The sequence below is a fragment of the Capricornis sumatraensis genome, chromosome 6, assembly GCF_032405125.1.
Source record: "Capricornis sumatraensis isolate serow.1 chromosome 6, serow.2, whole genome shotgun sequence".
In the NCBI taxonomy this organism is placed as follows: domain Eukaryota; kingdom Metazoa; phylum Chordata; class Mammalia; order Artiodactyla; family Bovidae; genus Capricornis; species Capricornis sumatraensis.
The window spans coordinates 102255202-102272936 of record NC_091074.1 but is presented as its reverse complement, the minus strand read 5'-3'; positions in this window follow the sequence as shown (position 1 = coordinate 102272936).

Here is a 17735-nt window from a genome sequence, read left to right as displayed (position 1 = left end):
TTTGTGATGAATTCTGCAGTACTATTCAAATCCCTAAAGGATGATGCTATCAAAGTTTTGCATTCATTATGTCAGCAAAACTGGAAGACTCCACAGTGGCCACAGGAGAGGAAAAGGTCAATCCTCATCCCAATTCCCAAGAAGGGTAGTACCAAACAATGTCCTAACCATTGGACAGAGTCCACTCATCTCCCATGCTAGTAAGGTCATGCTTAAAATCTTGCATGCTAGGCTTCAGCATTATGCAAAACAAAATCTTCCAGACATCGAAGCTGGGTTAGAAAAGGAAGAGGAACTAGACACCAAATTGCCAACATTCACTGGATTATAGAGAAAGCAAGGGGATTTCAGAAAAACACCTATTTCTGTTTGATCGACCAGGCTAAACCTTTGACTTTGTGGATCATGACAAACTGTAGACAGCCCTTAAAGTGATGGGAATACTGGACCATCTTACTTTCTCTCATGAGAAACCTATATACAGGTGGAGAATTAACAGTTAGAACTCTGTATAGAACAACTGATTGGTTCAAGATCAAGAAAGGAGTATGGCAGGGCTGTCTGCTGTAACCCTATTTGTTTAACCTACACACTGAGCACAGCACAAGAAATGCCAGGCTGGATGAGCTACAAGTTGGAATTACATAAGTGGGAGAAACATCAACAACATCAGATATATGGATAATACCACTCTAATGGCAGAAAGTGAAGAGGAACTAGAGAGCCCTTGATGTGGGTGAAGGAGGAGACTGAAAGAGCCAGCTTAAAACTAAATATTTAAAACAAAAACAAACAAAAAAACTAAGATCATGGCATCCGGCCCAATTACTGCATGGCAAATAGCAGGGGAAAAGGTGGAAGTAGTGACAGATTTCCTCTTTTTGGGCTCTAAAATCACTGTGGACGGTGACTGTAGCCATGAAATCAAAGGACAATTGCTTCTTGGTAGGAAAGCTATGACAGACCTAGACAGTTTGTTGAAAAGCAGAGACATTACTCTGCCAAAAAAGTTCCCTATAGTCAAGGATATGGTCTTCCTAGTGGTCATGTATGGTTGTAAGAGCTGGACCATAAAGAAGGCATAATGTCAAGGAATTGATGCCTTCGAACTGTAGTGCTGGAGAAGATTCCTGAAAGACCCTTGGACAGCAAGGAGACCAAACCAGTCAATCTTAAAGGAGATCAACCCTGAATATTCACTGGAAAGACTGATGTTGGAGTTGAAGACTGATGTTGGAGTTTTGGTCACCTGATGCAAACAGCCAACTCACTGGAAAAGTCCCTGATGCTGGGAAAGATTGAGGATAGAAGGAGAAGAGGTCATCAGAGGATGAGATGGCTGGATGGTATCACTGATGCAATAAAGATAAACTTGGGCAAACTCCGGGAGATGGTGAGGGACAAGGAGGCCTGGCAAGTTGCAGTCCATGGGGTCACAAAGAGACAGACACAACTGGGCAATGGAACAACAAAAACAACAATTAATCAGTACACATAAATAATTCAAAATATATACTGATTGAGTGTGTGCATGCTCAGTCACTTCAGTCCTGTTCAACACTTTGTGACCCTATGGACTATAGCCTGGCAGGCTCCTCTGTCCATGGTATTCTCCAGGCAAGAATACTGGAGTGGGTTTCCATGCCTTCCTCCAGAGGATCTTCCTGACCCAGGAATTGAACCTGGGTCTCTTGCATTGTAGGCAGATTCTTTACCACTGAGCCCCCAGGGGAGTCCATTTATCAATTAGTATGTACTAAGTAAGGGATTATAATAGGCTAAGGACTTCAGTAAACAATGAAATTATTCCAGTCAGTCTATCAATCAAGACTCCTAAAAAGGAGTCCTGAATTGGTAACAAAATTAATAAAATCTAAAAAGGCAAAGATAATAAAATTTTTAAATTACTGAGCCATTTTAGTAATCTATAAAATACAGAATCAATAAATAATTGAATGTTATTTTGAATATATTTGTTCAATAGTGATTGTTCATTAATGGCAACAATCATTGTGGCAAAGATTCAGGTTTTTTGATACACTGATGGTCAATTTCTTCTTGGGATAAATAAAAAGCAATACATCAAAAGTTAAAATGGTCAAAGCTTGAATATCACTTGTACTCCATATAGATTCTGAAAATCTATACTAAGGAAAAGATATTAACTATAGAATAAAACTTCATATTATACAGTGCAATGTTTATTATTTTAAAACATAGATTGGAAACATTTTTAGGGCATTAATGCAATACTTGTTATGGAAGATTAGTAAATGTGAAATTCTTCTGGCTTTGAAAATGATGTTTATGGAGAATTTGTAATGTTTAGATTAAGTAAAAAATAATTTTAAATTAAGTAGAAAAAATAAAATCCAAATGTAAAGTTTATGACAGGATAAGCTTTAAATTTTTGAAAATACATGCCTAGAACAAGAGAAAAGCACTTAGTAACTTATGTTCACAACCGCTGCTTCTGGGTGAAAAGTTATACATGATTTACTTCTCTTTACCATATTTTGTACTTCCCAATGTTATGTATGGACATCATTTTCATATATAAGTGAAACATTTTAAAAAATGGAAAAAATATTCTCCAGAAGAGGAAAATTACATTATGTTACCTTGGTTAAAAGCTATAAACTAAGCTGGTCTGGAAATTATGCCAAAGTAGATTAAAAAAAAAAAAAAGTGTAGAAATGATTAAATTTGCTTCTCCGTATACTTATGACACACACAAAAATTATCCATTTTTCCTTACTTTGACAAAATACTAAGGGACATTTATCATCTCTGTTTCTTAAGTTAAGCAATATATGATAGGTTTCTAAAACAATCATATCTTTTAAACTTGACATGTAACATTTCAGGTTCATGTATCACTAGTGATACACATGAAAGTTTTTTTTTTATGTCTCTTCTAATCTGCAATGCCATCCATCACTTTCATAGATCCAGGACCTCCAGCAATCTAGGCTGACTGCCTTTGGAGTCTGTCATTTTTTTCTCCAGTTAACTTTATTAGTGTTGATCATGCCTGACTTTACTAAGATTTTGGTGGCTCCTTTAACCTTGGATTTATTGACCTGGAGTAGACAGCAGCCAGGTGATATCTTGGCTAAACTATACTTTTAGACAATATCTTATGTTCTTAAGAAAAGAAAATACGGCATTATACAAATAAGTTAAATGAATCTACCACAGGAAGAAAAATAAGATAATATGAGTAATGTTTCAAACAATTACATGTTTAGTTTAAGGTTAGATATAGGGAAAATAGCCTTAGTGTGCAATTATATTGGACATAAAGTTAAACAGAAGGGAAGAATTTAGTAGACAAAAAGATAGAAGCTGAATATATTTATGAGAATCAGTGAAATTGATGAAACAAAATCATGAAAGAGATAAGAGGAGATAGGAATCAGTGCACATGTAGACAGATTGTCCTGGGACAGAAAGAGAAAGAATTGAAAGAGAAGAGAAGAGAAAGAATTAACAATACATTTAGATGCCAGCACATTTCTAAATGTAGTTGGGCAGCTGACTTTGTTCATAATTGGTTGTCTTTATGTTCCCTATGAAGAAGGAAGCCATTTAAGTAAAAGGAAAACTAAGTAGATTGAAAATTTGAAGCTGCTGATGACATTCTTATAAGAAAGAAAATGGGTAGATAATGGAGATGGTTAGGGAGAAGATAAGTACTTTTTGAGAATACATTACTGATGTTTGAAGGGAATCAATATATGGTTTCTCTTTGATGTATGTTGGCATCTTGCATTCATGAAGGACAATGAATTATTTCACTTAATTAAGCTAACGTAGTGTTCAATACGTGATAGATACTTTGCTAAACACTAAGAAGAACAAATTACAAATAAGATTTGATCTCACATTTCAAGGACCTGCCTAAACAATACAAAAGTTAGGCATATAGATAATTAAAATGAAAAGCAGAAGTGTTATGCATGCATGGCAGTTGTTAAGAACATGAGCTTTATCATCACAGTATCTAGATTGAAGTGGAGCTCAATTAGTTTATAGCTTGACTTACTTAAACAGTTCCCTTAAATTGTGTACCCTTTGTTTTCTTAATCTCTAAAATCTGGCCAATAGATCAAATAGCTGAAACATATATGTGAATCACTTTATGACTAAAGCTCTATGAAAACATAATTTTCTTCTTTTTAATTTATTTTTTATTGAAGGATAATTGATTTACAGAATTTTGTTGTTTTCTGTCAAACCTCACCATGAATCAGTCATAGGTATACAAATATCCCCTCCCTTTTGAAACTTCCTCCTATCTCCCACCCCATACCACCCCTCTTGATCGACACAGAGCCCCTGTTTGAGTTTCCTGAGTTATAGAGAAAATTTATGTTGGCCATCTATTTTACATACGGTAATGTAAGTTTCCATGTTATTTTCCCATACATCTCACTCTCTCCTCCCCTCTCCCCATGTCCATAAGTCTATTCTCTAGGTCTGCTTCTCCATTGCTGCCCTGTAAATAAATTCTTCAATACCATTTTCTTCTTTTTTTTTTTTTTTTAGATTCTGTATCTATTCATTCAGTTCAGTTCAGTCGCTCAGTCGTATCTGACTCTTTGCGACCCCATGAATCACAGCACGCCAGGCCTCCCTGTCCATTACCATCTCCCAGAGATCACTCAGACTCACGTCCATCGAGTCAGTGATGCCATCCAGCCATCTCATCCTGGGTCGTCCCCTTCTCCTCCTGCCCCCAATCCCTCCCAGCATCAGAGTCTTTTCCAATGAGTCAACTTTCGCATGAGGTGGCCAAAGTACTGGAACTTCAGCTTTAGCATCATTCCTTCCAAAGAAATCCCAGGGTTGATCTCCTTTAGAATGTACTGGTTGGATCTCCTTGCAGTCCAAGGGACTCTCAAGAGTCTTCTCCAACACCACAGTTCAAAAGCATCAATTCTTCGGTGCTCAGCCTTCTTCACAGTCCAACTCTCACATCCATACATGACCACTGGAAAAACCATAACCTTGACTAGACAGACCTTAGTTGGCAAAGTAATGTCTCTGCTTTTGAATATACTATCTAGGTTGGTCATAACTTTTCTTCCAAGGAGTAAGCGTCTTTTAATTTCATGGCTGCAATCACCATCTGCAGTGATTTTGGAGCCCCCAAAAGTAAAGTCAGCCACTGTTTCCACTGTTTCCCCATCTATTTCCCATGAAGTGATGGGACCAGATGCCATGATCTTCATTTTCTGAATGTTGAGCTTTAAGCCAACTTTTTCACTCTTCTCTTTCACTTTCATCAAGAGGCTTTTTAATTCCTCTTCACTTTCTGTCATAAGGGTGGTGTCATCTGCATATCTGAGGTTATTGATATTTCTCCTGGCAATCTTGATTCCAGCTTGTGTTTCTTCCAGTCCAACGTTTCTCATGATGTACTCTGCATATAAGTTAAACAAGCAGGGTGACAATATACAGCATTGATGTAAAGAATATGATATTTGTCTTTCTCTTTCTGACTCACTTCACTCTGTATAATAGGTTCTAGGTTCATCCACCTCATCAGAACTCACTCAAATGTGTTTCATTTTATGGCTGAGTAATATTCCATTGTTCTGTGTACCACAACTTCTTCATCCATTCACCTGTCAATGGACATCTAGGTTGCTTCTATGTTTTAGCCATTGTAAGTAGGGCTGCAATGAACAATGGGATACATGTGTATTTTTCAATTTTGGTTTCCTCAGGGTATATACCTATGAGTGAGATTGCGGGGTGATAGGGTAGTTTTATTCCTAGTTTTTTAAGGAATCTCCATACCAACTTCCATATTGGCTGTATCAATTTACATTCACACCAACAGTGCAAGAGTGTTCCCTTTTCTCCACACCCTCTCCAGCATTTATTGTTTACAGACTTTTTGATGAGGGCCATTCTGATCGATGTGAGGTGATAACTCATTGCAGTTTTGATTTGCATGTCTCTGATAATGAGCGATGTTGAGCATCTTTTCATGTGTTTGATAGCCATCTGTATTTCTCTTTGGAGAAATGTCTGTATAGATCTTTCCCCCACTTTTTGATTGGGTTGTTTGTTTTTCTTGTATTGAGTTGTATAACTGCTTGTATATTTTGGAAATTAATCCTTTGTCAGTTCTTTGATTTGCTATTATTTTCTCCCACTCTGAGGGTTGTCTTTTCACCTTGCTTATAGTTTCCTTTGCTGTGCAAAAGCTTTTAAGTTTAATCAGGTTCACTTGTTTACTTTTGTTTTTCTTTCCTTTGCCCTAGGAGGTGGGTCATAGAGTATCTTGCTGTGATTTATGTCATCGAGTGTTCTGCCTATATTTATTCTAAGAGTTTCATAGTTTCTGGTCTTACTTTTAGATCTTTAATCCATTTTGAGTGTACCTTTGTGTATGGTGTTAGGAAATGTTCTAATTACATTATTTTACATGTAGCTGTCCAGTTTTCCCAGCACCACTTACTGAAGAAGCTGTTTTTGCCCCATTGTATATTCTTACCTCCTTTGTCAAAAATAAGGTACCCATAGGTGCATGGGTTTACTTCTGGGCTTTCTATCTTGTTCCATTGGTCTATAACTATGTTTTTGTGCCAGTACCATACTGTCTTGATAACCGTAGGTTTTTAGTACAGTCTGAAGTCAGGAAGATTGATTGATCCAGCTCCATTCTTCTTTCTCAAGACTGCTTGGGCTATTTGGGGTCTTCTGTGTTTCCATATGAAGTGTGAAGTTTTTTTGTTCTAGTTCTGTGAAAAATGCCATTAGTGATTTGATAGGTATCACCTTGAATCTGTAGATTGCATTTGATAGTATAGTCATTTTCACAATATCAATTCTTCCTACCCAGAAGCATGGAATATCTCTCCATCTGTTTATGTCATCTTTGATTTCTTTCATTAGTGTCTTGTAATTTTTTGTGTACATTTATTTTGTCTCCTTAGATAAGTTTATTTCTAGATATTTAATTCTTTTTGTTGCAATGGTGAATGGGATTGATTCTTTAATTTCTCTTTCTGATTTTTCATTGTTATTATATAGAAATGCAAGTGATTTCTGTGTATTGATTTTGTATCCTGCAACTTTCCTAAATTCACTGACTAATTCTGGTAATTTTCTGATACTATCTTTAGGGCTTTCTTTGTACAGTATCATGTCATCTGCAACAGTGAGAGCTTTATGGCTTCTTTTCTGATCTGGATTGCTTTTATTTCTTTTCCTTCTCTGACTGCTATAGCTAGAACTTCTAGAACTATGTTGAATAATAGTGGTGAATGTGGATATCCTTGTCTTGTCCTTGATTTTAGAGGGAATGCTTTCAGTTTTTCACCATTTAGAATAATGTTTGCTATAGGCTTATCATATATGGCCTTAACTATATTGAGGTAGGTTCCTTCTGTGCCCATTTGTTGAAGAGTTTTAATCATAAATGGAAGCTGAATTTTGTCAAGGGTTTTTATGCATCTATTGAGATGATCAGATGGTTTTTATCTTTTAATTTTTTAATATGGTTTATCACACTGATTGACTTGCATATATTGAAGAATCTTTGCATCCCTAGGATAAACCCAACTTGATCATGGTGTATGAGCTTTTTGATGTGTTGCTGAATTTTGTTTGCTAAAATTTCATTGAGGATTTTTGCATCTATGTTCTTTAGTGATATTGGCCTATAGTTTTCATTATTTTTGTTGTCTTTGTCTGATTTTGGTATCAGGGTGATGGTGGCCTTGTAGAATGAGTTTGGAAGTGTTCCTTCCTCTGCAATTTTTTGAAAGAGTTTTAAGATAAGCATTAACTCTTCTCTAAATGTTGGATAGAAGTCTCCTGTGAAGTCATCTGGTCCTGGGCTTTTGTTTTTTAGGGAGATTTTTGATGAAATTTTTGAGAAATTGATGACTTCAATTTCAGTACTTATAATTGGGTTGTTCATAATTTCTATTTCTTCCTGGTTCAGTCTTGGAAGATTGAACTTTTCTAAGACTCTGTCCATTTCTTCCAGGTTATCCATTATATTGGCATACAGTTGTTCATAACAGTCTCTTGTAATCCTTTGTATTTCTGCATTGCCTGTTATAAGCTTGCCTTTTTCATTTCTAATTTTTTTGATTTGATTCTTCTCTTTTTTTTTTTTTTTCTTGATTAGTCTGGCTAAAGGCTTGTCAGTTTTGTTTATCTTTTCAAAGAAACAGCTTTTAGTCTTATTATTTTTTGCTATTGTTTGTTTCTTTTATTTTTCATAAGTTTCTGCTCAGATCTTTATGATTTCTTTCCTTATACTATTTTTTTTTGTTATTGTTGTTCTTTATCCAGTTGTTTTAGGTGCAAAGTTACGTTGTCTATTCAATATTTTTCTCGTTTCTTGAGATAGAATTGTATAGCTATAAATTTCCTTCTTAGAGCTACTTTTGCTGCATCCCATAGGTTTTGAGTTGTGTTTTCACTGTCATTTGTTTCTAGAAATTTTCTTGATTTCCCTTTTGATTGCTTGAATAACCTGTTGGTTATTTAGAAACGTGTTGTCTAATCTCCATGTGTTTGTGTTTCTTACAGTTTTTTTTCTTGTAGTTGATATCTAGTCTCATAGTGTTGTGGTCAGAGAAGATGCTTGATACAATTTCAATTTTTTTAAATTTACTGAGGTTTTATTTGTGACCCAAGGTGTGGTCTATCCTTGAGAATGTTCCATATGCACTCTACAAGAAGGTGTTCTCTTCTGCGTTTGGATGGAATGTCCTGAAGATATCAATGAGATCCATCTCATGTAATGTATCATTTAAGATTTGCATTTCCTTATTAATTTTCTGTTTTGATGATCTGTCCATTGGTGTAAGTGGGGTGTTAAAATCTCCTACTATTATTGTGTTACTGTCAATTTCTCCTTTTATATCTATTAGTGATTGTCTTATGTATTGAGGAGCTCTTATATTTGGTGCATAGATATTTACAATTGTTATGTCTTCCTCTTGGATTGATCCCTTAATCATTATATAGTGTCCTTCCTTATCTTGTAATATTTTTTATTTTAAGGTTTATTTTGTCTCATATGAGGATTGCTACTCCAGCTTTCTTTTGTTTACCATTTGCATAGAATATATTTTTCCATTTTTCCACTTTCAGTCTATATGTGTCTGTAGGTCTAATGTGGGTTTCTTGTAGACAGCATATATATGGGTCTTGTTTCTGTATCCATCCAGCCAGTCTTTGTCTTTTGTTTGGAGCATTTAATCCATTTCAATTTAAAGTAATTATTGATATGCATGTTCCTATTGCCATTTTATTAATTGTTTGGGGTTGATTTTGTATATCTGTTTCCTTCTCTTGTATTACTTAACTATATAAGACCCTTTAACATTTGTTGCAAAGATGGTTTGGTGGTACTGAATTCTTTTAACCTTTGCTTGTCTGAAAAGCTTTTAATTTCTCCATAAATTTTAAATGAGCTCCTTGCCAGATACTGTAATCTTGGTTGTAGATTTTTCCCTTTCAGTCTTTTAAATATATCCCACCATTCCCTTCTGGCCTGCAGAGTTTCTGCTGAAAGATCAGCTGTTAAGTGTATCGGATTTCCCTTGTATTTACTTGTTGATTCTCCCATGCTGCTTTTAATATTCTTTCTTTGTGTTTAGTCTTTATTAGTTTGATTAGTATGTGTCTTGTCATGTTTCTCCTTTGGTTTATCCTGTATGGGACTCTTTGTGCCTCTTGGACTTGATTGACTATTTCTTTTTCCATGTTGGGGAAATTTTCAACTATAATCTCTTCCCTAAGATTTGTTCTCTGGTAGTCTAGGATCTTGGAGTCAGTACTCCCACTCCAAAGACTCAGGGATTGATCTCTGGACAAGAATGAAGATTCCAGAAGTGGTTTGTTATGGTATTAAGTGAGATTAAAGCAAATATTCAAAAGCGAGAAACCAAAGATGAACCCCAGACAAATGCCAGTTACAGAATCAGGCAAATAATAATTAAAATAATGGAATATACACGTATACATATACACCCATAGCAAAGTCAAAACATTCCAACAAAAATACAGTATAGGAGACTGACCTGGTGAACAAAGGAAATAAAAAATTATGTTTACTATTTAAGAATGAAACTAAGGCACAAGCTGGAAAACAAAACTAGAGCAAGATGCCAAGTGGAGAATAAAGCAGTGAAAACAAGACTAACAAATAAGTTGAGAGGAAAGGAAAGAAAGAAAAGGAGAAGGAATAGGTATGTAAAACTAAATAGAAGTAGATGAAGAAGATTCATATACATTACAGATTAACTGCAAGGGAAAAGAACAGTAGGAGAAGTAAACAAAGGAATAAATGTAGAAAAATATAATAGGCTTAAAAATTAAAATTCTAAAAAAACAAGAAAAAAAAAAAAACAGAAGAACAAAAAAAAAAAAAAAAGGAAAACTCCACAGAGCTGCAAAAGCCTAGTGTAGAGGCAGAGGTTTATAGCAACAATAAAAAGTGACTGAATATGCACATATACATATACACCTATAAGCAAAATCAATACAGTCCAAAAAAAAAAAAAATAAAGTGCAATAGATTGACCTGGTGAACAAAGGAAACCAAAAATTATATCTACCAGAATAAAATTATCTAAACAACAAGCTGGAAAACAAAACTAAAGCAAGGGCCAGTTGGGGAATAAAGCAATGAAAATAAAACTAAGAAAATGTTGAGAGGAAAGGAAAGAAAGAAAGAACAGATATGCAAAGTTAAATACAGGTAGATGAAGAAGATTCATATACATTAAAGATTAACTGCAAGGGGAAAGAATAGTAGGAAAGGCAAACAAAGGAATAAATGTAGAGAAAATATAATAGGTTTAAAAAATTTAAAAATAAAATTATAAAAATGAGAGAGAGAGAGAGAGAGAGAGAAGGAAAACTCCACATAACTGCAAAAGCCTAATGTAGAGGTAGAGGCTTATAACAACAATAAAAAATATGACTGATAAAAAGAAAAGAAGCGCAAAAATTTAAATATATTTCATGGTGCCAATAAAATCGACAACTACAAAAGGGGTGGAGGAGGGGAGAAAAAAAGAGAAAAGAAATCCAAAAAATCTATAGAACAAGTGAAAACATAAGAATAATAAATGCTTCTCTTGAGTCACTGCTTTCAGAGTCCTTTCCCTTACTGGGAATCACAGTCCACCTCACCTCACTAGGATGTCCTCCAACACTGTACTGATCTCTGGACCTATTGTGGGGGCAGGTCAGATTCTAATCTGGTCCTATTCCTATGTGTTCTTGCCTCCAGTGTCCAGAGCTATCAGAACTAGTGTGTTTTCTTTTGTGGGCACTCTCAATGACCTTTCGTATGTTCCATAGACACAGAGTCTGCCTAGTTGATCATGTGGATTTAATCTGCAGCTTGTGCAGCTGGTGGGAGGTTTTGGGTCTTCTTCCTTAGCCACACTGCCCCTGGGTTTCAATTTTGGTTTTATTTCCACCTCTTCACTTGGGTCATCCACTGTGGTTTACTCCTGAGGCTGCCCTGGAGGACTTGGGTTTGCCCCTGTGAGGGCCAGGTGTGGAGGTGGTGCAGCTGCTTGGGTCGGCAGTGGTTCTGAAAGTACCAGGAGTGGGGGTTGGTGGCTAGGGCAGCAGGAAATATAGTGCTCTAGAAGGGTATGCCAACCAGTATTGATCAATAAGCTCCAGTATTCTTGCCTAGAGAACCCCTGTCCGTGACAGAGAAGACTGGCAGGCCACAGTCTAAAGGGGCACAAAGAGTCAGACATGACCAAAGCAACCCTGTGTGCATAGACACAAGACATTTTTTGCCTGTGGCAGCTTTGCCCCAGTGAGATTTGAGTGTGAATGTGATGCAGCCCCTTGGCTTGCGGGGACCCTGGAGGCGCCAAGTTTGCAGGGAAACGGACTGCTGCAGGAGTTACGGCCCTATTGGGGTCTTTTTTTGAGCCTCTTCAAGCCTCGAGGCTGGTCACCAGAAGGCCTCTTTGGCCAGTCTTTCTCCATAGGTCCACCTGTTCAGGCACTTAGAGGATGCCCTTGCCCTGGGGTATTTCTCTGTTGCTCGGCATGTCAGGCACATAGAAGGGGCCCCCTGGCTGTGGTCTTACTGTGTAGATCAGCATGTCAGTCACTTAAAGGAGCACCCTGGGTGAGGTCCTGCTCTGTAGTTCAGTGTGTCAGGTGTTTGATGGGCCAGCCTCTCTACTGTTCAGCTGCCAATGCTGGCATGTTGAGGGGAGAGATGGCTCCACCTCCTAGGGTGACTCAGAAGTATCACCTTGCTTCCATGGCTGCCTGGCTTGCCTCCACAGGCATTTCCCGCCACAATCTCCCCTCTCACCTCCCCTTGATCTGTCTCTTCACAGTCAACAGCAGCCCTCACTCTGGGATTGCTCCACAATCTTTAAACTCCAGCTCCCAGTCACTGTGCCTTCCAGGAGACTTGTGTCCCTGTCTGGGGTATGTATGACTGTGGCAAGGACTGTCTGATTCTCTTTCCATTTAGACTGCCACAGATAGCTGTTTCACTCTGTCTTAAATGTTTCTCCTCTGACTCAAACAGTTGGCCTGATGTAGGAATTGGACCCCTGCTTCACTTCCCCACCCACCGAGGGCAGGTCCAGTCCTACTAACACTCCGGTTTTTCCCCCTAGTTCCGTTGTCCTACTGAGTTTTGTGTGGTTCTATATATTCTCCTCTGCTCAAGTTCTCTTGTCTGCTTTCAGCTAGTATTCTGCATTCATTTCTGTGTCTGAAGATTTATTCCCGATGTATCCATGTCCACCTACGCCACCATCTTGTCCAAAAACTAGTTTTCTTTTATTTTTATATCTTATGTAAATAATTTGAAAAGCCTTTAAAAATAAAAGTAAGAAGAAAGGGGGAAAAAGAAATAGAGTAAAAGGGGAGAGAAGAGAGGGTAGAGGAAGAGAGGAAGGAAGAGAGAATGAGGGAACAAACCCACATGGATTCTCCTGTTAGAGTTTAGATATGTTTCCCAGAGAAGGTGAACTTTGCCCCAGGCTTTGAATAATGCAGCCATTGTTAGGCAGATTAAATCCACATGATCAACTAGGCAGACTCTGTGTCTATGGAACATACAAAAGGTCATTGAGAGTGCCCACAAAAGAAAACACACTAGTTCTGATAGCTCTGGACACTGGAGGCAAGAACACATAGGAATAGGACCAGATTAGAATCTGACCTGCCCCCACAATAGGTCCAGAGATCAGTACAGTGTTGGAGGACATCCTAGGGAGGTGAGGTGGACTGTGATTCCCAGTAAGGGAAAGGACTCTGAAAGCAGTGACTCAAGAAAAGTATTTATTATTCTTATGTTTTCACTTGTTCTATAGATTTTTTGGATTTTTTTTCTCTTTTTTTCTCCCCTCCTCCACCCCTTTTGTAGTTGTTGATTTTATTAGCACCATGAAATCTATTTAAATTTTTGCACTTTTTTCTTTTTATCATTCTTCACTAGCTGTCAACACAAAGAACTTTATGTTTTAACTTAAAATAAGATAATTTTTCATTGAAACACATTCAGATTGCTTTCTAAAAACCTTTGTGAAATTTCCAAACCATACATGTAGGGTTTGATAAAGTGATAAACACACAGAAGTTACATTATTTTAACCAGGAATATTATTACAGATAATAATTTTTTAAGCAAAATTTATCCTCTAAAGCATTCAAATATGAATGCATACAAGGGGCAAATATAATCTCAAGTAAGATTAATCAATATCGATATTAAAACAATAGTTTATCTAGAGTACATAACTCTCCTCTAGCTAGCAAAAAGTTAACCAATTAATGATAGCTGACTAGTAGTGCTAATGGTTTTGTTGGTTCTAGTGATTTCTTTACTTTATGGTTCTTGTGAATCCAGAGGAAGCAGAACAAATATGTTTGTTATGTGATGTTTTCTTGTGTAACATTTGTTAATGTTATGTTTTGCAATATATAGTTAAAAAATAGAATCTATTCACTGTCGTTTTAAACAAACTTAGGTTGATTAGAAAGTTTGTATATTTTTCATCTTTCAAGTATTTCAAACACATCGCTTCATTTTCTCTTCACAGACATCCTGTGCAGTGCATGATTTCAATCAATCATTTCAAAGATGAAAAAATGGAGCTGTCCATTCTTGTCTGGAAATTTCCATGGATAAAGAAGCCTGGTGGGCTACTGTTCATGAGGTCATAAAGAGTCAGTTGCAAATAAGCACAGAAAGCTTATGCAGGCAGAGCAAGGATTAGAATCGAGTTTTGTAATCAGAGTGACTTGGTGAAACTCATCTAATTTATTGAGCAGCAAAATTTTTTCTTACTGGTAGATGTGGATAATATCTGATCTCTCTGTAAAAATACTGAAATAGTAATTAGAAGCTAAGTATATCACTGTGTAGTCTCAAGCCTTCTAGATATATCCCCTTTCCTTGGTATTTATGAGAATGATAAATTTTGAGAAAGAAGTTATCACTGCATTGGTCTTAGAAATGACTATAGTCTTCAGTTACATTCAAGTGAAAGAAGCCTGAGTGGGGGAAAAAAAATCCATATGCTAATTCCACTATGATGATATTATTTGAATTTTAAAATTGAAAACTAAAATAGATATTAAGTGATTTTCACAGAATAGGAGTTTGTGGATTTTTAATTTAAATTGAGGTCTGTCCAACTCTATTATTCTATAACTATGGTATAGTGGGCCTTAGAAGTCAAGAGGGCCTTAGGAAGCATCACTACAAACAAAGCTAGTGAAGCTGATGGAATTCCTTGAACTATTTGAAATTGAATTATTTCAAATTCTAAAAGATAATGCTGTGAAAGTGCTACACTCAGTCAGTTCAGTTCAGTTGCTGAGTCATGTCCAACTCTTTGTGATCTGATGAACCGCAGCACACCAGGCCTCCCTGTCCATCACCAACTGCTACCCAAATCCACGTTCATTGAGCTGGTGATGCCATCCAACCATCTCATCCTCTGTCATCCCCTTCTCCTCCTGCCCTCAATCTTTCCCAGAATCAGGGTCTTTTGAAATGAGTCAGCTCTTCGCATCAGGTGGCCAAAGTATTAGAGTTTCAGCTTCAACATCAGTCCTTCCAGTGAACAACCAGGACTATTTCCTTTAGGATGGGCTGGTTGAATCTCCTTGCAGTCCAAGGGACTCTCAAGAGTCTTCTCCAACACCGCAGTTAAAAAGCATCAATTCTTTGGCACTCAGGTTTCTTTATAGTCCAACTCTCACACCCATACATGACTACTGGAAAAACCATAGTCTTGACTAGACAACATGCCCCAAATTTGGAAAATGCAGCAGTGGCCACAGGACTGGAAAAAGTCAGTTTTCATTCCAATCCTAAAGAAAGGCAATACCAAAGAATGCTCAAACTACTACACAATTGCATTCATCTCACACACTAGTAAAGTAATGCTCAAAATTTTCCAAGCCAGTCTTCAGCAGTACACTATGAACTGTGAATTTCCCAGATGTTCAAGCTGGTTTTAGAAAAGACAGATGAACCAGAGATAAAATTGGCAATATCTGTTGGATCATTGAAAAAGCAAGAGAGTTCCAGAAAAACATCTGTTTCTGCTTCATTTATTACACCAAAGCCTTTGACTGTGTGAATCACAATAGACTGTGTGAATCACAATAAACTGTGGGAAATTCTGAAAGAGATGGGCACATCAGACCACCCGACCTGCCTCTTGAGAAATCTGTATGCAGGTCAGCAAGCAACAGTTAGAACTGGACATGGAACAACAGACTGGTTCCAAATAGGAAAAGGAGTACATCAAGGCTGGATACTGTCACCCTGCTTATTTAACTTATGTGCAGAATACATCATGAGAAACGCTGGACTGGATGAAGCACAAGCTGGAATCAAGACTGCCGGGAGAAATATCAATAACCTCAGATATGCAGATGACACCACCCTTTCGGCAGAAAGTAAAGACGAACTAAAGAGCCTCTTGGTGAAAGTGACAGAGGAGAGTGAAAAATCTGGCTTAGAACTCAACATTCAGAAAATTAAGATCATGGCATTTGGCCCCATCACTTCATAGCAAATAGATGGGGAAACAGTGGCAACAGTAACAGACCTTATTTTTCTGGGCTCCAAAATCACTGCAGATGGTGACTACAGCCATGAAATTAAGAGACACTTATTCCTTGGAAGAAAAGTTATGACCACCTAGACAGCATATTAAAAAGCAGAGACATTACTTTGCTAACAAAGGTCCGTCTAGTCAAAGCTATGATTCTTCCAGTAGTCATGTATGGATGTGAGAGTTGGCTGACAAATACGGCTGAGCACTGAAAAACTGATTGTTTTTAACTGTGGTGTTGGAGAAGACTCTTGAGAGTCCTTTGAACTGCAAGAAGATCAACGCATTCAATCCTAAAGGAAAGCAGTCCTGAATATTCATTGAAAAGACTGATGCTGAAGCTGAAACTCCAATACTTTGGCCACCTGATGTGAAGAACTGACTCATTGGAAAAGACCCTGATGCTGTGAAAGACTGAAGGTGGGAGGAGAAGGAGACAATAGAGGATGAGATGGTTGGATGGCATCATTGATTCAATGACGTGAGTTTGAGTAAACTCTGTGAGTTGGTGATGGACGGGGAGGCTTGGCATGCTGCAGTCCATTGGATCACAAAGAGTCAGACACGACTGAGAGACTGAATTGAACTGATTGTATTGTGGATAAGTGTGAGCTCTGGATCCCAAAGCAATGCAATTTTGAATCCTAACCTCTACCATTCACTCTAAGACTCTGGACAAGTTACTAAGCCCACCATTGTTCATCCATAAAATTTGTATAACTGTACTATAGTCCAAGTTTGTAATGAGGTTTTAAACACAGCCTGGCACACTCTGAGAAACTCATAAATATTACTGATGGTAGTTTCTTCTTCTCCTTTTTATTAACAACATCCTCATCATCTTGGGATTAAAATAAATTATAGACCTTTTACTTTTCCAGATATATTTAACTGATAGAAATTCAGAAGTTTATTACAGCTTCACACACATAAAAGGAATAAAGCCCATTTAAAGAATTTTTTAGTTGTAAGTACAAGTATTAAGGCTCCTTTCCGCAATGTCTAATCATGATTTAAATAACCCCCAAATAGCAAATATTTTGCTTTCTATTTTATTGAAGCTGTAATACATTTGTGATTGTGAATAGATAAATTTTCAACTTCAGATTCATATTATATTCTTCCAAAATAGATGAACAATTTATTAATCATATTTTCTAGTAAATTTTGATATGTCCTTTAAATGCTTTTTTACCCATTCTGAAAGTTATTTATGTTTATTCATGAGAACTAAGGATCAGAACTGTGTGCATAATATTAAGCAAACCTTGGTATAGTATGTGAAGAGACTTTTATGGACAAATCTAACTTTGGGGTAAATTTAGTGTGTGTGTGTATATATATATATATATATATATATATAGTTCACTTATATATAACTATATACATAGTTACATATAACTATGTATATAGTTCAGTTATATATATATATTATATATATATATATATATATAGTTCAGTTCATCACTCAGTCGCGTCTGACTCTGACCCCATGAATTGCAGCACGCCAGGCCTCCCTGTCCGTCATCAACTCCCAGAGTTCACCCAAACTCATGTCCATCAAGTCGGTAACGCCATCCAGCCATCTCATCCTCTGTGGTCCCCTTCTCTGGCCCCCAATCC